This window comes from Ictidomys tridecemlineatus, chromosome 2 (assembly GCF_052094955.1).
Source record: "Ictidomys tridecemlineatus isolate mIctTri1 chromosome 2, mIctTri1.hap1, whole genome shotgun sequence".
NCBI lineage: Eukaryota > Metazoa > Chordata > Mammalia > Rodentia > Sciuridae > Ictidomys > Ictidomys tridecemlineatus.
This window is the reverse complement of record NC_135478.1, coordinates 4,539,375-4,559,667: the sequence shown is the minus strand read 5'-3', so window position 1 is coordinate 4,559,667 and position 20,293 is coordinate 4,539,375. Positions and strand designations below refer to the sequence as shown.

At 54.0% G+C, this 20,293-nt stretch overlaps 1 protein-coding gene and 1 long non-coding RNA gene across 5 annotated transcripts in view; one reads left to right on the top strand and one right to left on the bottom strand.

Moving 5' to 3' along the window:
• Insr (insulin receptor) overlaps positions 1-20,293 on the top strand; it is a 122,305-nt gene that overhangs the window by 32,465 nt on the left and 69,547 nt on the right. The window lies entirely within an intron of this gene.
• Positions 14,275-18,303, bottom strand: LOC144371751 (uncharacterized). The gene is made up of 2 exons (XR_013431846.1): positions 18,196-18,303; positions 14,275-15,469 (listed from the first exon to the last, which is right to left on the bottom strand). It is a non-coding gene; the product is annotated as an uncharacterized LOC144371751 (long non-coding RNA).

Here is a 20,293-nt window from a genome sequence, read left to right as displayed (position 1 = left end):
GGTAGGAATGGCCTCGCCCACATCCGCCCAGAGGGTCTGTCCCATTTCCCCAAACCTTGTTTTCTCCTCGCTGGTGGCATCCAGAGACGGACCACGGGGTACTGCTCTTGCTGGAGACCTGCTTTGAATTTATTTATTTAAAATTCGAATTCTCCTCCTCTTCCTCCTCTGAAATGGGGTCCTGTTGTGTGGCCCAAGCTGGCCTCTAATTCCTGAGCTCAGGTGATCCTCCTGCCTCGGCCTCCCGAGTCGCTGGGACCACAGGTGCCCACCATCGGACTAGCTCAGAATGTTTTAAAATTGAATATTGATTGTTGAATAGATTGTAAGTGTTCTTACTGCAAAAAAAAAAAAAAAGTGAGCTTATGTGCATGTGAATTAATGGTATGTCGTCATTCCAGTGTGTACGTAGTATTTTAAAACCTGATGTCATCTACAACAGGTGAAGCCACACATTTGTAGGCGATTTTTGTCCAACAGGTAAATGCACAAATTTAAATTAAAAATTTAAAAGTTGAACATAGAAGAACAAGATGCATAAGGGGTAGCTGCTTCTTAAAGTAACTAACAACTCAAAATCATTGACTTTCATATCAGTCGTGAGTAAATATACAAGGACGCCGTCTTTTAACATCTTTTCCCCAATTTAACGATGTCCCACATTTTTAGCGTGGGTCCAGGTGGGGGGCGTGGCAGGGCGTCTCACGGGGGCTCCCCACAGTCCTGTGGGCCTCCTGCGTCTTCGCCCTTTTCATCTGCAGTGGGGTTAGGCAGGGCTGCTCCACCCGGCTGTTGACACTGGGGGCCCCATCAGGCTCTGTGGTGGGGACTGTCCTCTGCATTGTAGGGACTTTGGCAGCATCCCTGGCCCTCACCCACTCGATGCCAGTGGGACCCCCTGTTGCGTGTCCAGGGTGGACCCATGTCCCCTGGGGGATGAAGCCCTCCGCTCCCTGCACGAGTTGAGTGCTGCTGCCAGATGTCCTGGTCACTGCCTCCCACCAGAAGGGTCCACTTGCTGTGGTCATGTGTCCTTCCGTGGCCTCGTCCTGCTTTGCTACCTGAGCTGTGGTTCCTGCCTTGACTTTATAACCGTCGCTGTTTTCCTTGAACTTTGCTGTCCTATCCTAACCCCAAATTGCACCATTAAAACATTTTTTATTTTTCTTAAAAACCATTTATCATGCTGGGTTCCGGGGGCACATCTCTGTCATCCCAGTGGCTCAGGAGGCTGACACGGGAGGATGGAAAGTTCAAGGCCAGCCTTAGCAACTTCGTGAGACCCTGTCTCAAAATTAAAAGAGGGCTGAGGATGTGCCCGAGTTGTTGAGCGCCCCCGGGTCAGATTCCCCAGTAACAACAACAAAACACTATTATGCTTTTTAGAAAAATGCGTACTCGTTATTTCATGTTATCCGTATTTATTTCAGAAAAAAATATGCATAAAAGTCTGAGACCCCCCAGAATCCGTCCCCCCGGCCCTGGGCATGTTATTGTCGGTGTGAAGCCTTCCCTGCTCGCCCTGTAGACACCCAGGCATCTCCAGGATCTTATGATGCGCTCGGGCCGTGAGCTCTGGCGGCAAAGGCTGGCTGTGTTGCAGCCTTGTCTCTCGGCTCTACTGAGACGCTTTCCACATAGATATGAATCTAGATCCCTTTTAATTCCTGCCTGGGTGGCCATTCTGAGGTTGTTTCCAATTTGTCATTGGTATGAAAAATGCGGAGATAGAATCTTGGATCTTTATCTCTGTTGACTGTTTTCAATTTCTCTTTCGCCTACTGAGGTCCAATGTGCAGACAGTAACACACGTTGTCGGGGTGTTCAGACCTTGACAAAGGCGTGCGCCCAGGCGCCCAAGCCCAGGTGCGGCAGAATGAGAAAGGTCTCCCCTCCACCCCCGGTCCACGCCCCTCGTCCGGCCGCTGTTCACCTGTGGTCCAGCTTTGCTGCTCAGAGCTTCGCACGCAGCCACCCTCCCTCCGTGTCCTCGGGGGGTGGGTTTCGGGACCCCCGTGGGTTCCTTATGTAAGGGATGCTCCAGTCCCTTCTGTACAAGGGCCTAATGCTCGCACAGAACCTCTGCGGTCCTCCTGTGGACTGCAGCTCGTCTGCAGATGACTGGAAATGCCTGGTAAGTACTTGCTGCGCACAGCTGTGGTTCTGCATCATTTGGGAAAATTACAAGGAGAAAAGTCTGAACCCTTCGGTGAGAATCCACCCACCTGTGGGCTGACTGGGTACCGCACACCGGCTGCAGCGTCACATTTTCCCACGTTTTCCCTCTGGTTGGTTAGATGTGCGGATGTGGACCCGCAGCTCCGAGGGCCAGCCTCTACCTGGAGCCATGAAGGATGGATTTTCGGCGTCTGGTTCCTTGTGCCCAGTGTGGCTGCTTCTCGAGTCGCTGCTGCTGATGTAGATCTGCCTTTCAGTCCCCCTCACCCACCACCGTGGTCCTCCTGTTGTTCACTTGCAGTCCATCTGTCGAATAAATCCGTCTGTGGGTCTCTGTGGCTGCTCTTCTGCCAGCAGGGTCTCTGTTAGCCGAGCTGTGCCTGGGAGCCTCTCTTGTTCTGCGGCCCACGTCCCCTGCGTTTCCTGTGTGTGTGTAGCTGGATCCCGACCCGGGGCCGGAGGGGCTGGATCCTTTGTGCAGGACTTTAGACCATGTGTCATGTTGTGGTGGGGTGAGGAGGTTTGGGGCTGACCAGCCTCCTCTTAATGACCAGAGAAGTGGGTGTTGTAGTTGTGCCCATTTGACAGGTGGGAAAACCCAGCTCAGGAGCCGGGGAGCCTCCCGAGGCCCCCGATACCTGGGTCTTCCTTCGTCCCTGTGCGAGTCCTGCTCCTGACGCTTGAGGATGGTGAGCAGTAAGTAGCTGGACACCCAAGAGCCTCAGTCCTTATCGGATGGGACCGTGGCACCTCTGTAAGGCTCCTCTGAGGGTCTGTGGATATCGCATCTTGCCATGACGACGCTCTGACCCGTGGGGACTTGGTTCCCCCCGAGTCCAGGCACGAGCTCTCCGCCCCCCTTCCCTTCCCGAGTTCCAGGGACCCACGCCCGTGACCGCCTTTAGACTGCCCCTGAGCTGTGCTGTGGTCACAGTTTGTCTTTTGGGGCGATTCCTGGCGGTCCCTGTTTGAACTGGGGACTGACGGGGTTCTCCTCTGTGGCCCTTTGGGTCCGGGCGGTCCACAGGCACCCCAAGGTGAGATCAGCCAGAACCGGGGCCTCTTCCCACGCAGGGCGCAGCTGAAGGGGGGACGGCCTCGGTGCTGCTCAGCCTGCGGGGTGGCTGGCGGGGTTTGCGGCCTGTTCTCCCGGGGTCATTCGGGGTTGTCCGGGGTCGGCAGGGTTTGAGGCCGGGAGGGCAGAGCGCAGCTGTCATGGTTTGGATGTGGGGTGTCCCCCAAAAGCTCGCGTGTGAGATGGAGCAGGAGTTCAGAGGAGAAACGACTGGACTGAGAGCCTTGACCCCGTCCGTGGTCACTCCCCTGGTGGGAGTGGCCGAGTGGGAGCTGGCGGGAGGTGTGGCTGCAGGAGGGGGCCTGGGGCCTTGTCTGGGGGTCTACATTTCTGTCAAGTGGAGACCCCTCTCTGCTTCCCGATCAGCGTGATGTGAGCCGCGTCCCTTCACCACATTCTTCCGCCCTGAGGTCCTGCCTCGCCCCGAGCCCCGAGGAGTGGAGCCTGCCGTCTGTGGACTCGGATCTCGGAAACTGAGTTCCCAATTAAACTTCTCCTCCCCCAAAGTTGTTCTGTTTTCAGTCCCAGCAGGGAAGAAGCTGACTAAAAGGGCAGCGGTGGGCTCGGGGCTGCGACGCGGGGTCCCCACCACGTGCTCAGACCGGGGACCCCAGTCTTCAGGTTGAAGCCGCGTGCCCAGGGGGAGGGTGTAGGGGGGCCCGCGGTGGAGCCCCAGGACTGGGGTGGTGCTCGGGTGTGTGGGGAGACCAAAGCTCTCCCACCCTGCGAGGGCACAGAAGGTGCCGTCCTCGAACCAGAAAGTGGACCCTCCCCAGGAGCCCATCTTCCTGGAGGATGGGCTTCCTGGCCCTCGGAAGTGGGAGGAGTGAATTTCTGTTGTTTATAAGCTGCCCCATTCACAGTATTTTGTTTAGAGCAGCTTAAACAAAGAGAGCTAAGGAGCAGGCTCCTTCTGATGAAAACCATTTTAATCTTTCTATATTTTAGGCAAAAAAAAAAAAAAGTCAGAAAATAGGCGAAGTGTATTGTCCCCCATTTCCTTTGCTATAGCGAAATACCTGAGGCTGGGAAACTTGTAAAGAAAAGAGGTTTATTTAGATCAGTTTGGGAGGCTGAGTAGCTTGGCGCTGGCTCTGGTGAGGCCATTTGGCTGCCCCGTGGTGGGTGGCCTGATGTCTCCAGCACAGGTGGGTGTGAGCCACTCGGTGGACAGGAGGCCAGAGAAATCAATGCTATGGTTTGGACGTGGTCTGGGCCTATGTCCCTCGAAAGTTCGTGTGTCCCTCGAAGGTCCTTGTATTAGAAGCTTGGTCCCCAGAGTGGCCGTGAGAGGGGTAGTGGAGCCTAATGGGAAGTGACAGGCAGACTTGCTGTGGTTCTCAGGGGACCCTGGTTAGTCCCCGAGGGAGGGCTGGCATGACACAGCAGCCTGGCCTCTGCGCTGTGTGTCCACCACATGCTGTGGGCTGGGGCTCCCTTGCTGTCCTGTCTGGACTGCCCAGTGCCGACGTGCCTGCTCGGGTGGTTGTAGGAATCCTCACCCTGTGGAGCCGGAGTCTGGCCAGCTTTGTGAAATCCTGTGCCCATGTGAGCTGACGCCCACCAGGGCTCCTGTCCTACAGAACAAAGTACAGATGGTGTCACCTCCCGAGGTGATAGAATGACAAGCGCGTGTCACGGCCCTGTGGCAGGTCTTGGCGGGTGTGTCCTGGGAAGGTCTCTGTCCCGGGTCCTCGGCCCTCTGGTTTGAGATGTCCGTTGGAGGCCATCCCTGGTTACCAGTGGCCTGTCCCCCTCAGGTGGGTTCTCTCGGGGAGCCTGTGGGGTTGAGTTGTGTGACGGTGCTGGCCTTGCTCTCCTTGGGCCACCGGGTCCTCGTGGAGTAGGTTCAGAGTAAGAGGGCAGGAGCATGCAGCCGGCGCTTGTAGACAACACAGTATTGAAAACCACGTCCTAGCACTGATGTGTCATTAGATGTAAGTCATCTGGAGGTGGCTGAGTGGGAGGACACGTGCTACTTGGTTGTATACCAGGGATTCGAGCATCTGGGATTTTATATCCCCTGGGGAATCCCGGTTCCCCATGGACACTGAAGCTGGCTGTAATACACACCCTCACTCTGGCCCGTGGTGCTCTGACCACCGCACAGAGAGCCTGTCCCGCGCTGGAGGCTGCAGGGACATTTTAACTCACTGCCTGGCAGTGGGTGCCCCGTGGTTCCCTTGGGCTCCTTCCCGATTTCTGGGGAAGCTGATCGTCTCTATCCTCCGCAGCCGCGTCTTCCTGCCTCCTCCTCCTCCTCCTCTCCCCTTGGGAGCTGCTCTGGGGCAGGGGCTGGCTTTTCTCCTTCCGGGACCTGCCCCGGGGCTGGGCTCCGCACAGAGAGCCACGGGGATCCCGGTGTCGTGGGACCGAGCTCCCGATGCTCCCGACCAACCGCGGTTCCGTGTCTTGGCTTTTCTCACCTGAAACGGTGGCCAGGTAGGGGGCCCTGGGATCCGTGGCCCTCCAGGGCGTTCTCAAATCTCTTTGGGGTGTTGGTATGTGGACGTCTTTGGACGCTCTTCACATTTTTGGGGTTTTGTTGCTGTGGTCAAATGCAGGGGAGACCAGGCGGACCGTCTTGGCCATCTCCAGGGACCATCAGCACGTCGTCACTGGGGGCACCCTTCAGCACCACCATCTCCAGGACCTCTGTCCCCCACCTGAGCCTCTATCCTGTTCAGCACTCACGCCACCCAGCCCTGGTCCTGCCGTGCCACCCCCCATCTCTGACGGACACTCCGGGCCTGGAATCTCGCGCATCAGTCTCCCCACTAGCACTGTGCTACCCAGGGCTGTGCCGCAGTTGGCACTTCCCTCCTTGTTAAGGCAAAGTGACACCCTGTGGCCTCCAACTTCCTCATGGAAGTCTCTCTAATATTCCATCTAAACACTTGGAACTTGTTAAATGGGTGCGTCGTGTTGTACACCTACAGGGCAGTGTGACGTCTCGGTACCTGTGTGTGGTGCGTGATGATCAGATCAGGGCATGGGCTTATCCTGCACCTCAAGTGTTTATCATGTGTCGAGAGCATCCGAATCCTCCCTGCTGGCTTTTTTTTTGTGTGTGTGTGCGCCAGGGATGAGACCCAGGGCTTCAAGCACGCTGCACCACTGAGCTGCATCTCCAGCCTTCTGCTAATTTAAACGTAAATTTCAAGAACATACGATTTTTATGAAAACATTTGATACCACTTACCTCCTAGTCTTGAAATACACAATGAATCGTTGTCGACCGTGCAGAACCCAAAAAAGTTTTGTGTGGAGAAGATAGAGCCCGTTATTTAATTAGCTCCAAACTGTACGTTTTTAAACACGTTGACTTGTAATTTATATACGATCAATCGCTTACATGCAGTGGCTGTGGGAAACATGGCAGTTTCTCAAGAAGTTAAATACAGAATTCCAGGTGGGAACTCGGGAGTGGAGCAGGCAGACTTGGGCCTCGCACCCCCAGGAGCCCGGGTGTCGTTCTCCGCAGCTGCTGCAAGGAGGGAGAAGACGGTGTCCCCTGAGAAAGGAGTAAAATGTGGTCCATCCACGGGAAGGAATGCTCAGCCTCACGGAGGCAACTTCAGCAAGGTGATGGGCGAAAGGACAGGTGTGGGTGATGAGTCCCCAGACGCCCCTGGCAGGTCAGATCCAGAGTCGGGAGGCTGGGGAGCGGGGGAGGAAGCTCTGGAGATGGAGACGCCACACAGCCCTGTCGACGTGTTTCACGCTCCTGAACTGTGCACTCGACGTGGCCAAGATGGTGGATTTCATGTGAATTTTGCTATAATTTAAAAAATATCCATTGAAGCGGACGGTTGGTTGGACTTGGGCCACGGCACACGCACAGTCGCATCGCATTGCAGAACATGGCCGTATCCAAAGGCCCCCTCCCGCTCTCCGCCACGCCGGCCACCAGGCTGCCCACCTGCTCACTTCCGTCACTTCCCGCCCTCGGGGCCCTGCAGTGCTCTGGGGTCTGGGGTCTTGTTAGCGGAGGTTTTGAGGTTCGGCGGCCTTGAGGAGTAGCTCGCCCCGTGATGGTGTTTTGGTTTTCCTTTTCTGTTGGGGAGCGCTTGGGCCCGTCTCCATTTCTGCAGAAACCTGCTGTGAAGGCGGCGTGGGCCTGCGCCTTCCTGTGTCTCGGGCTCAGACCCAGCAGCACAGTGCGCGGGCTGCAGGCTGGCGCTGTCACCTCCCCAGCACCAGTCCGTCTGTCCGTCCATCAATACATGGCGTTTAATTTAGAAGGTCCAGACTGTTTTCCTAAGTGGCTTTGCCATGTCCGGTCCCACCAGCGGGGCTCGAGGGCTCCGTGTCCCATCGATGCTTGGTGTCCTCCACGCTTTTTTTTTTTTTTTTTTTTAACATTTATTTATTTTTTCTTAATTCTCGGCGGACACAACATCATTGTTGGTATGTGGTGCTGCTGGGGATCGAACCCGGGCCGCACGCATGCTAGGCGAGCGCGCTACCGCTTGAGCCATATCCCCAGCCCCGTCCTCCACGCTTTTATTCGCTGCTCCAGGGGGTGTGAGGTGCTGACTCATTGTGGGTCTCACTTGCATTTTTAAAAAATATTTCTATATTTATTTTTTAGTTGTACACAATACCTTTCTTTTATTTTTATGTGGTGCTGAGGATTGAACCCAGGACTTCGCAAGTGCTTGGCGAGCCCTCGGCCGCTGAGCCACAACCCCAGCCCCTCAGTTGCATTTTTTGGATGACCAGAGACACTGTTCATCTTTTTTCTTATTTAGTTTTGCTGGGGCTAGAATCTGTGCTGAGCTTACGAGCTACCACCCAGCTCCATCCCCAGCCCCAGGTCCCAGATGTTATGAGCCTTTCATTTGTGGTGTTGATCTGTAGATTCAAATCTTTTGCTCATTTAAAAAAAAAATGGGGAGGGGGGTATTTGTGTCTCTATTCATTTTGGAAACAAGGATGTTGTTTGAGGTAATGTGGTAGTTTGGCCTTTCCATTTTCTTAACTGGTGTGTGTGTGTGTGTGTGTGTGTTTGCTGGGATGGACCCCAGGTCCTTGCACGTCCTAGGCAAGTGCTCTACTACTGAGCCGCATCCCAGGCCCTTATGATTTTATTTTGAGACAGGGTCTCGCTAACTTGCTGAGGCTGGCCTCAAATTTGGCAGTCCTCCTGCCTCAGCCTCCTGAGTAGCTGGGATTCCCGGTGTGCACCACTGCGCCTGGCTCTGCCTTGTTTTCAGAGCATAGACGGGGTTAAGTTCTGGCCAGTGGGTGCGGAGGCCAAAGTTTGGGCCCTCAGGTCTGAAAGTGGTCATCTAATAGTTGCTCTCAGGAACGTGTAAAAAATCTATTTCCAGAAATATTTTAAAGAAGGGACTAAAAAACCCTTGGTTTCATGATTCATATGAAAGAATATTGTGAATCTCGTCCTTAAAGTCTGGATACTCCTAATGGTGGGTGTCCTCCCTCTCCTGAGCTCCTGTGGGTCTGTACTGTGAAATGTACATACTGTACGTGTTTAAACATTTGTTTGGTTTAGCAAATAATGACGACGAGTCCAACTCGGGTTGATATAGAGGAGCAATCCCAGCTCCCTGCAAGTCCCTCCGTGTCCCTTTCTAGCCCTAACCCCCTCCCCCAGAAGCAGCTCTGTCCCCCTCCTGGTGACGCCAAGACTATTTTTAGCGTCTGAGTGTGGAGCACTGGGCCTGCAGCTCACTGAGAGGCTCCGTTGTGTCCTGCTCGGTACAGCCTCTGCTGCTCCGTCGGGAGAGCCTTACTGTATTTCTTCTTTTCTCTCCTGCGTCGTCGCGAGTACAGGGCCTCTATCGGGGTCCCGCACTGGCCACGACTCAACATCCCATTTCCGACTCGGAGTGTGAATACCGCTGCATTAAGAGGATACGCTGTGCTAAGTCCCAGGGAAATCCAGAGCTAAGACTGAAAGCATTAAGCCCCGTTCACACGGAAGCTGAGGAGGACACGAGGCTGTGTTTTTGAAGGTGGTCAGGAAGCTTGCACCAGTAGCCTTGGGTCCAGCCTCAAACTCCAAGAAGTAAAGATTAAAATCCGAACAACTCGGCCATCACGTTCCTGCAACTCTGTGGTCATTGAGGGCGGCAGTGAAGCCGAATCTCAGTCCCCTGAGGACTGATGACAAACCAGGTTGCTATCCTTTCTGGACCTCTGGTTTCCCACTTGGGAAAGCAAAATGTGATCTGAACTTCTTGGAGTTACCGGAAGGCTTAGCCAAGATATCGCTCATGAAGCACTTAGCACATAGTAAGTCCTCACTTAAAGCCAGGAAACGATGGCTCAGCTTAGGGGGTAAAGGAGAAAGCAGTTGTATACAAACCACAGTAAAGAAAAGACTTGTATTTGTTTTATTAAGAACAAAACGCAATACACACACACACACACATTTATACTCTGTAGCTTTGGATTACTACAGAACCTTCAGAACCAAAATAAACAGATCTTTTCATAGGAGAGAAAAAAATGGTTTAGCTGTCTTGGGCTGCTCAAAGTTACAGGGACTGCACATCCTTGATCGGCAGGATGACCTTGGGTGTGCAGGTTAGCAGAGCAGTGGGCAGTGTGAGTTTGTGCATGTGACTGGGTTTCTGTCATAGTTGGAGTGCCTCTTGGTACTTGGCTTCAGGGCTAGACCCTGGAAGTTTCTGGAAAGCTATGGTTATATTTTATTTTCTTATCCCTTCACCTAGCACATGCCAGGATACCCAGAGAAGTGCTATGGTAGGTAATAAGGTCCTGCCTCTTGCTAGCTGTCAGATTCTGGGCAAGTTCCTGGATTTCTACAGGATCCCTTGATTTTCTCATCTGTAAAATGGGAAATTTCGAGATTATGGTGAGGATCAGAGGATGATGCAGGCTCAGTGATGGTTCTGGTTACACGGTTGCTATTATTTTGTCCTAGTGCGGCTGCATATTGTGATTCCATTGTTGCTACTGTTATTTCTTTTCATTGAATCTAACAGTGGGGCTACTTAATGTGCCCTAAAAGGTCCAGGTTTTCAGGACTCGGGTCATGGATTTTCCTTTTCAGTTTTGTGGGGCTCGTACGGTGGATTTTGACAAGGGCATACACTTGGGTAACCAGCAGCAAAGCCTAGTGGAGAGGACTGCCTTCCCACGAGTTCCCATTTCCCTTTCCAGCGAACCCGGGCTTTCTCAGAACGTGTGCTGCCGTTACGCTTAAAACCTTCATTACTGACTGACTGTTCAGGTTACTTTTTTTGAAGAGGAGAGTGGAGGAAGAAATGGATGTCCATCTTTGTCATATTGTTCACGCACAAAGTGGGGCAGAATCGATCACTCACTGATCCCGAGACGTGGTTTAAGCAGTGTTCTGTGACTGGATGCAGTGGTGCACGCCTGTCATCCCAGAAACCTGGGAGGCTGAGGCAGGAGGATCACGTGTTTGAGGCCAGCCTGGGCAACTTAGTGAGGCTCTGCCTCAAAATAACATAAAAAGGGCTGGGGATGCAGCTCAGTGGTAGAGCAGCCCCGGGTGGGTGAGATGCAGTGCTGTAAGCAGGTGAGGATTCAAACACCAAGAATTTGCAAAAGGGATTTCAAACTCGGAAACCCTTTCTTCCCTCTTTGGCGAAGGGCTGCAAGGCCTCGATGCAGATTTCCTTGCTTCCTGGTTTCCTCGGTGGCACAGGTTCTACCAAGTCAGTGAACGATGCTGTTTCTGGAGTTGGGCGGGCTGGTGTGGCTTGTGGCTCCTGGCTCTGGCTCCGGAGGCCGGGCCAGCCCAGGGAGTAGGCTCTCCCAGGCCCCAGCCAGGCCAGGAGGCTGCAGGCTTTCAAAGGCGGTGGCTCGGCTGCGGCCCTGTGTTCCCTTGGCGTTGGCTTTGTGGAAAGCACATTCCCTAGATGGTTTCTCTTCTGTGCAGACCTCTGAGGTCCTGTGGCATGTGGGGGCCTCTGTGTGGGGAGCAGTCCGACTGCCTCTCTCCTAGGTGGGCTGGTGTGCGGAGCCGTGAGCCCGGGGCCTCCGCAGACAGGAGCTCCCGGCAGCCCGTGAGGTGGACACCGTTAGGACTCCCGACAGGGAGCGGGGAGTGGAGGCTGGAGCTGTTGGGTGACCCAGCTGCTCTCAGGTGGGCTGTGGCTTTGCTCTGAGCTACAGCCTGGCCCAAGGCCACAGCTGGAAGCCTTTCTGTCCCTCAGCCCTCCACCGGGTCCGTCGCCATCCTCTCTGCTCCCTCCGTGGCTTCAGACCGACGCCCTGTGCCCAGGCTGCTCATTCACTGACTTGTGCACTGACCCGCCCTCTCGGTGCCAGGTACTGCTCCAGACTTTGAGAACGTGGCTGGGAGACAGAGGGGTGAACAGTCGGTCTGTCCAGCCATGAGGATGGCGTTTCAGCGGGACAAGGAGAGAGGCCTTGAATAAGCCCCAGCCAGCGAGGTGTCACTTGACCCCTGCAAGGGTGGCTGGGATCAGAAACAAAGTCCCAAGCGCTGATGGGGATGGGGAGAAAGGGGAACCTCCGTGCACTGCCGATGGGAAACTGCACGGACCATCCTCCAAACACGGAATGACTGCAGGGTCCAGAGCTCCCCTCTGGGGTGTGTATCTTGACAAATTAAAAGAGGGTATTGAGAGAGCGATACTCCTGTGTTCATAGCGGCGTTATTCCCAGTATTCAAGAGGCGGGAACAACCCAAGGCCCCCTGGGCAGACAGGTAGAGGGACACAGTGCTGTCCGTCCATCGGGGTCATGGAATGTCATTCTGTCCCGAATGGAAGGGCAGTTCTGACATGGGCCACAGCATGGAGCCAGACAGATGAGCCCTATGATTCCACTTGGTGAGGTCCCGCGAGTGGTCAGATCCAGGAACAGGGTGCTGGGAGCAGGGGGCCGGAAGGACCCTGGGAGTCAGTGTGGGGTGGAGTTTGGGCGTTTCCATTTGGGAAGATGAGAGAGTTCTGGAGACGGGTGGTGGGGCCGGCCGCACAGCCATCGTGTGAATGTGCGGGATGCTGTAGGATGTGCCCTTGACCGTGGCCGAGACGGGAAGTCTCATGCTGCACATACTTTACCACAATTAGTAATTTCAAAAACGGGAAGGAGAGGGTAAGCTGTCGGCCACGGAGAGGCCCCGGGCCATGGGTGGCCGTCTTGTGGCGCACGGAGAACCGCGAGGCCTCTGCCTGTCCTGTGTCTTGGGCATTCATTTGGTGGCAGCAGCATGGCGAGGAGCGGGTGGAGATATGAGGCGGGTCAGTCTGTGGGGTGCTGGAAGGGCTTTTAGGCTGGGGGAACGGAGGGCTGTCGGGTGGGAGGGGTCTTGTGTTCAGTCACTGGACACCCAGGGGTCAGGAGGGGGCACTGGCCATTTCTGGGGACTCCTCCACCGTGCCCCTGGTGGTTGGGCTGTATTGTGGATCGCACTGCGCGTCCTGCCTGCTCTCGGGACCTCGTGACATGACTGGGTTTGCAATGGGGTCTTTACAGAGGTGATCGAGTTAAGATGAGGCCATGAGGGTGGGCTCTGATCCAGCATGACACAATTTGGACACAAGCATGTAGGTCCAGGGGAAGGCCAGGTGAAGAGGAATGATTGGCAGAGGCGGCCCACACCAGCTTCTCTTTACGGCCTTCCGGGGAAGCAGCCCTGCCGCCATCATGATGGTGTGGCTCCCTGGTCTCTAGGACTTGGAGAGTCTGTGGGACTCTGTTAGTGGCCTTAGCAAATGAATACCGGGCCATCTCACAGTGGGTTGAAAATCTCCAAGGGGTCTGCGTGGCTGGGGTCTACCTGGCTGTGGTCTGCAGTTAATACATTGCCTAAATGGCCCAAATGTGGACCTGTGTTCCTGTCAGCCATTCCACGTGCGAGTTCACCTTTGCCCCTATTTTAGAAAGTTCTTCCTCATCCCTGTGTAGGAAACATCATCTCTCTATTTTTTTTTTTAATTGTTCGGAATAGTTCTAGGCTTTTCTCACACAAGGGGTTGACTGGGGTCTGGCTGAGAGGTGAGGATGGACAGTCGGGTGCTGTGAAGCCCTGGGGTTGACAGCACCTCCCTGGGCCCACAGCTCACAGCTCGTATTGATTTCTTTGTGTTGAGCAGGATCTGCTTTTGGCATTACTTATTCTAAGCCATCGACGGTCGCAGGTATTTTGGCCTTTGTGACCCTGAAAATGATTGTAAGAGCGTCTTCTAGAATAGTCCTTCCTTCCCATTTTTCCAAAGCACCCTAGTTTTGTTTATTTTTCCAAAAATTTAGGAAGTGTAGCCAAGTTCCAAGAAAGAAAAGAGAGGAGATTAAAAAAAAAAAACCCATAAAACAAACACCCAGAGGCCCTTTGTGGGTTCATTGTGGGATATTAAGTGTATAAATTGACGTAGAAAGTGGTGACAAGCTGACAGTGTTTACTTGTACCATCCTAGGTCACGGGCTTCCTCTCCACCTCCCAAGGGTTCTCTCCTATTCTTAGAAATGTTTTGTGATATATTTTTTTTCTCTGCTCACAAGAAGTAGATTGTGTCTAATGTTCTTAGGTCGGCTGCCTTTCTATCCCTCCCTCTTTCCTCCTTTCCCTCCCTCCCTCCAACATCCACCCACCCATCTATCCATCTATCCATCCATCTACTCACTCATCCATCTGTCTATTCATCCAACTGTCCACGTATCCATCCATCCACCTCCCTAATCATTCATCCATCTACCATCCATTCTTCTATTCGCTCACCCACCCATCTACCCATCCATCCACCTACTTGTTCACCCATCTTTCTATTCGTGCATTTATCCATCATCATCATCCATCCATCTCCATCCATCCACCCATCCAACGACTCAATCATTCATCCATCGGTTATCCACTTATCTAGGTATTCGTTCATCCATCCACCATCCATTTGTCTATCCACCCACCCACCCATCCACCTCTCTCTCCAACCACCCACCCGTCCACCCACCCACTGATAATCGCTCCACTCATCTATCCATGTTACCTACCCAATGAGATTTTTATTTTTAAAAAAGGCATTAAAAAGTGATTATTTCCTGGAACAGGGATTCTCTTTTATTGAGTGCTTGCCAGTTCCAGAAGGGATGCCGTTGATTCTCGTCAGTTTCCAGCTCTGTTATCGTAGTGTCTGCGGATACGAACGGTTTGCTGCTCTTTGCCAACAATTATGTCAGTTGCTGCTTTTAATCTTGTAACAATAGGAACTTCCAGAACAGTGTTAAATGACAAGAGTTGAGGGTGGCTGGGGCAAGCTCACGTCTGATGGAGTGCAGGGCCCCAATTGTTTTGCTGCAGCCGATAATTATTTAATTGTGAATACTCTTGACCTTCCTGTTTTTAGCCTGGCCTCAGTAAATGGGGTGTGATCGTGAACTCTCGAGGGTCCTGCAGCGCCAAGAGATACAAATGACATTTGTCCATTCATAGGGGACAGCAGATCCATTTTGTTGAGCTGTTAGCTGTAAAATAGCCTTTAAACTACCATCCACTCTGAAGGCAGATGGAGTGTGGGCTGCCTGTCGCCCGCCGGATCGCCGTGCCTATTCTGGCTCTGCTTTTCCAGAGGGTGTGGTGGGCTCAGGTCTGGGTACTCTGTGCCCTGGGTTCTCACTGAAGTGAGGGTGGGTTTCGGAAAAAGGGTTTCCTGAGCAGGACCCATGGGGCCCTCAGGGCTGTTGTCTTGTGGCCATCGGAGAGGTCCCACGTTTGGGACAGTCGGGCCCTGGTTGTCTAGCACTTTCTCTGGGTGATGTCATCTTAGTTCCTGTGTTGAAATAGGACTTTCATGTGAAGGTACAGAGTACCTCGATTTTGTTAAACGAGCCGAGCTGGGCCGGGCGTGGTGGCGCACGCTTGTAATCCCAGTGGCTCCCTGAGCTCAATCCCCGGTCCCCAAAAAACAAATGAAACAGCCTTTCAGGGTGTGATGTTAGTCTTTGAGTCATGTGGGTTTTTAGCAAAACAAAACCAAAACAGTTCGTGTGGCTGCTGCGTCTTTCTTGGCGGGGCTGCTGTTCAACCCTGGCTTGATGAGAGACGATTTTGTAACGTGCCAGGGGCCGCGCAGTCTCTGCTGTCCTCTTGGTGAAAGGGGAGACGGAGGCTGGAGTCGATGCAAAGCCTCACGTGCTGTGGAAACCCGAGTGATCTTGAGGCACTGAGACAGCTGCTGCACCAGGAAGCTTGTCACGCGGGGGTCTTTGTCCCAGGGGGACCGCAGCAGCCTAGAGCAAAGGCGGACACTTTCACACGAGTGTGCTGGGAAACGAGCGGTTCTGGAAGCTTCCTTGCTGACCCCCTTCAGAGCAGAAGTCCCAGCACGCCCGAGGCTTGGAGGAGGGAAGGCTTCGCTGTGGCCCCTGGTGGCTCCCTTGTTCCCTTGGTTTCTAAGGTAAGATTCGAACTGTTTACCAAAGGCAGATAGCGTCACCAGTCTCCTCTGGCACATATATTCCATGTCCAAGTGGAGCCACTGGGAGGTTGCTCAAGATCTGCAGAATCGGGCTGGGGGTGGGGGTGTGCGTGTCCGACCAGCCAGAGCGATTGTCATCAGTGTTTTTGCAGTTTGGGAACCTGTTTGGGGTGGCTCAGTTTTACCTGTATGGAGGTAAAATTGTGTGCTGCTTGGGATTTACCTCCCATTTCAGACACTGTGTGTGTGTGTGTGTGTGTGTGTGTGTGTGTGTGTACCAGCTGTTTGAAAGGAAGATGCACCTCTGCTCCAAGCTTTGTGTTGATTAGAGGCATTGCAGTGACATCGATGAGTCAGAAGAGCACCTTGTGGTGCCAGGGCAGGGTCTTTCCCTGGGACCCTGTGGACACTCCATGGATGACTGTTTGGTATGGCCATTCTCTGCCTGCTGGGGGGTTGAGCAGCACCTCTTCCCCCATTTGAGGCCACTCCCCCAGCTGTGACAGCCAAGCATGTCTCCAGACACGGCCAAGTGTCCCCTGGGTGCTAGAATCACCCGTTTGAGGACCACTGGGTCAGGGAGATGGAGCACGCAGGGGTTGGGGGCTGAAGGAGTTAAGGCTGCGCCTGATTGGAATTGCTTATTTCAAGCTGAAGTTACTTGAACTGCAGCTGGGGAAGGGCCACCTGCCTGTGCAGGCACAGCAAGCCATAAAGATTCTTTGGGGAGGGGCGTCCTTCACATTCCAAGGTCAGGAAACTGCCTTGACCACCAGAGTCTGGCGACTGAACAAACTCTTTGAAGTAATGCTCATCTTCCACAGGCCTTGACAGCCCCCTCCCCCACGTGTCCTAACGCCCCTGAATTCACTACCCTGGTTCCGAGACCCATCTGTCTGTCATTCTTTCCTGAATTTGTTCTTTGTCTAAAAATGCTCTTCCTGTTTATTCAGACTCTACTGTCTTCCAAGGATCCCCACATGCATGTAAAATTCATAAAACGTCTTTGCCCTCCTCTGTTCACCAGCTCTTGTGTCGATTGGGTTCCCAGATCTGGACAAAGAGCCCACATAAGAGCTAAGGGGAGGTGGTGGGATCTCTCAGTGACGGGGGTCAACTCTGAAGATATTCTCTGCTGCTCTTTTTGGGTGGTACTGGGGGCTACACACATGCTAGGCAAGCACTCCGCACCCTCAACCCTATTTTATTTTGAGACCGGGTATTACTGAGTTGTGGAGGCTGGCCTTGAACTTGCAGCCTTCTGCCTTGGATTCCCGGGTAGCTGGGATTGCAGGTGGGGGGCCACTGTGCTCGACCTTTGAGGGGTGTGTGTGTGTGTGTGTGTGTGTGCGCGCGCGCGCGGTGCTGGGCAGGTGCTTTATCCTGAGCCACACCCTCAGCCCTCTCTGCCCCTTTCCACAGCAAAATGGAAACTCAGCCAGTTGTCGGGCGTGTGTGCCCCCGTCAGTGGCGTGGCCTGGCCATGCCATTGCCTGGTGACGGAAAGCACTTCCCCATCCTCGGGGCACCAAAGTCCCTGAGGACAGATGACTTCTGTCAGTCGTTTGATGCTGGTGGGTTTGTGCTGGGCTAGGAAGTGAGGGCACAGCAGCAGCAAGGTGGTCCTCTGGAAAGCTGTCCCTTAGATATCGAATCGGTGACACTGTATGCTGGAGAGGCACAGGGTGCAGCTTAAGTGCCTGTGGTTCAGGGTGGGGCTGGGAACCGGAACCCCCTCAACCTGATCTGGGAAGGGAACTGTGCCAGTCTTTGCACCCAAGAAACCCTCTTATCCCCTTGATGGCAGCGGACCCACAGAAACATTGATTGACTATCTCGGGGTACCTTGGGCACTCACCTGCTGTGTGACTACAGTCGGGTTGCTTGACTCTCTGCGCCTCAGTTTCCCCATTCATAAAATGGGGATAATGGGAAAGTCTAGGGTTGTTGAGAGGAATAAATGATAATAATAATAATAATCGGAGCAGTGCTCGGTGCAGGGTTACGTGGCCTGTGGGAACGGCCTCTCCCGACCCCTGCTGCCTTCATGGGGCTCTGCTTGTTCCCTCCAGCCTCCCATTCCTTTCTCTGTCAGCTGTGCCTTTCCTACTTTCTTGGTGCAGTTTGGCTGAAGGCCATGCTCAGCCAAATTGGGAGACGAGCTGAACCTGAATATTTTGTGGGGCCTCCCCTTCATAGTCCCGTGCCTCAAGGAAAAGGGCTTGGGTTATTTGTGCCAAAGTCCGCCCGCCACACACCTATTCTGGGTTAGCTTTCAGCTCCAAGTGCCCTATTCATCCTCTCCGTGTTTAACCCCACGTGTTTCCCAGGACCCTGCATCTCACGGCTCCTTCGTCTGCAGTGCACGGCTGCCCTGTTGTCTCGGGCAGCGACTGTCTTTCTCTGTGCCTTCCGCTCCTCTGGAGATGTGGCTTGGTTGCCTAGAGCCTGGGGCCTCTGCTCTTGGAGGCTCCTGGTCCCCCGGTCCGGGACGGAGCTGCCCACAAACAGGATTCGGAGCTTCCCTTGTTTACTCACCACACGCCTCTGTTGGGCTCTTGTGAAATCATTGGCAGAGGGAGAACCAAGTGGAGACAGCCCTGCTTGTGCGTCGGAGCTTGAGGCCGATGGAGAAAGACTCGGTGGAGATCCGCAGTGACTGGTTGGCACATGTCGGGAGACCTTATCTTTTTTTTCTGTTTTTTGCCTTCATTATGTGCTGGTCTGTGCTGGTGGCTTGGAGGAGAGAAGTTGAGAAACTGGGTCCAAACCAGTAAAAGAACATCAGATTCGGGGCTTTGAAGCACCTGGGAGCATTTATTAAGCTCCTGTTGTAAATGGTTACTGAGTAGGTACTGTGACCAGACACCTGGCTTCCCTCCTTTACAGGATCCTAAGATTTGAACCCGAGTCTGGCTGGCTCCAGATCTCTAGCTCTCCTGATACTTTCTGCCTAGCAGGGGAAGGGATCTCAGTACTGGATTTTGGAGGGTGGTTAGGAGTTTGGAGAAGCAGCAGCACGTCCTGTGCTTAGTCTCCAGCTAGAGTTGGGCCTCCAGAGGCCAATACCTGGAGGCCAGAATTGGGCCACAGGGTGACTAACTCGCCCTCATGTGCCTTGGACTCTCTTGATTTCTGTATTAAGTGCTCTGCTGCCTGGTAAACCCATCAGTCTCGGGCAAGCCAGAGTGGCCGGCCACCGCGGGCTTTGTTTAGCGACAGAATCCAGCCCTAGTGTACAATTCCCATTGGGTTCCTTTGCTCCTTCCTGACCGTGGTCACCTCCGAGAGGCTTCCTGTGTCTCCGTGCCCAGCTTTCCCCGACGCTGCTGTTTTGTGGTTTGGGAATTACACGCAGTGACGATGCTTGTGATGTGCTGTGTGGTGGCCGGCACGTGAGGAGCCCCTCGGGTTGTCACTGTGGCTGTTCCTCGGCCTCTTTCTGCGTGAGAGCTGCCCCCCCCACCCCCGTCCGACTCTACAGCTTCCTGGCTGTCACCGCCTCCGTGGGAGCAGAGTCTGGCCATTCCCTCCCCAAAGACCCAGTGACCTCTTCCCCACGGGTGGGCGCAGTGGGGAAGAGGTCACTTTGGGGTGGGTGCACTGGGCCTGGGGTTGGGGAGGGTCGCACGTCCAGGGGCGGCCTCCGTTGGGTAAGTAGGAAGCAGGTCCAGGGTTGGGATTCAGAGCCGAGGCCTGGGAGGTGGTACTGGTCCAGCCCAGGGAGCCCAGCTGGACCCGAAGTGGAGGAAGACGTTCTTCTGCCTGCTGTCCTTCCCAAGCACCCACTGCAGCTGGAGGATCCTTGTCCCCCAGTCCAGCCCTGCTCATTTGTCCCCAGCCTTCAACACCCCCGGACTCCCACCCAGCCTTCCCCAGTGGGAAACTGGTGGCAGTGAATTTTTATCAGGTGCCTGCTGTGTGCAGGGCACGGGGCTAGTCCTTCATGTGCCCCATTTCACCAGGCCCCTGCCACAACCAGCGAGCGTTGCCACCAGTGTCCCCTTCCAGCCAGAAGACGGGGACGGGGTGGGCGGGGTGGCTTGGAGAAGCTGAATCATCTGCAGAAAGGAGGCTGAAGCTCAGTGCGGTGCCAGAGACCGTGCAGTTTTTGGGGTGTGTATGTGCTGGGGATGGACCCAGGGCCTCCCAGGCTGGGTAAGCGCCAACCCCTGGGCCACGCCCCGTCCCCAGTTCTTGGTTGAATTTGCCACATTTCATGTTCCTCTGAAGGTCAGATAGTAAACACGTTTGGCTTTGCAGGCTGTTTGATCTCTGTCAGGATGAACTCTGTTACTGCAGCAAACTCGGCTGTGGCCGAGTAAATTGAATGGCATGTCTGTGTTTCAATAAGGCTTTATTTATAAAGTGAGATCCTTTTTATGGGAATACCCTTCTTTGGATTTTGACAAATGTGTGTGCAGGTGACCACTGACACCGTGAGGGTGTGGGATGACCACTGCCACCCCAGTTCTTGAGTGCCTCTTCTGTTAGCACCCCTTGTCTACCTCCAGCTCCTTGCAACCCCTCAGGAGTTCTCTGACGCTTTGACCTGCCTTTTCCAGAATGTTCCATCCATAGAATCTTATACTGGGTAGCTTTATCCAATGTTCACTTTTGAGTATTTGTCAGATGT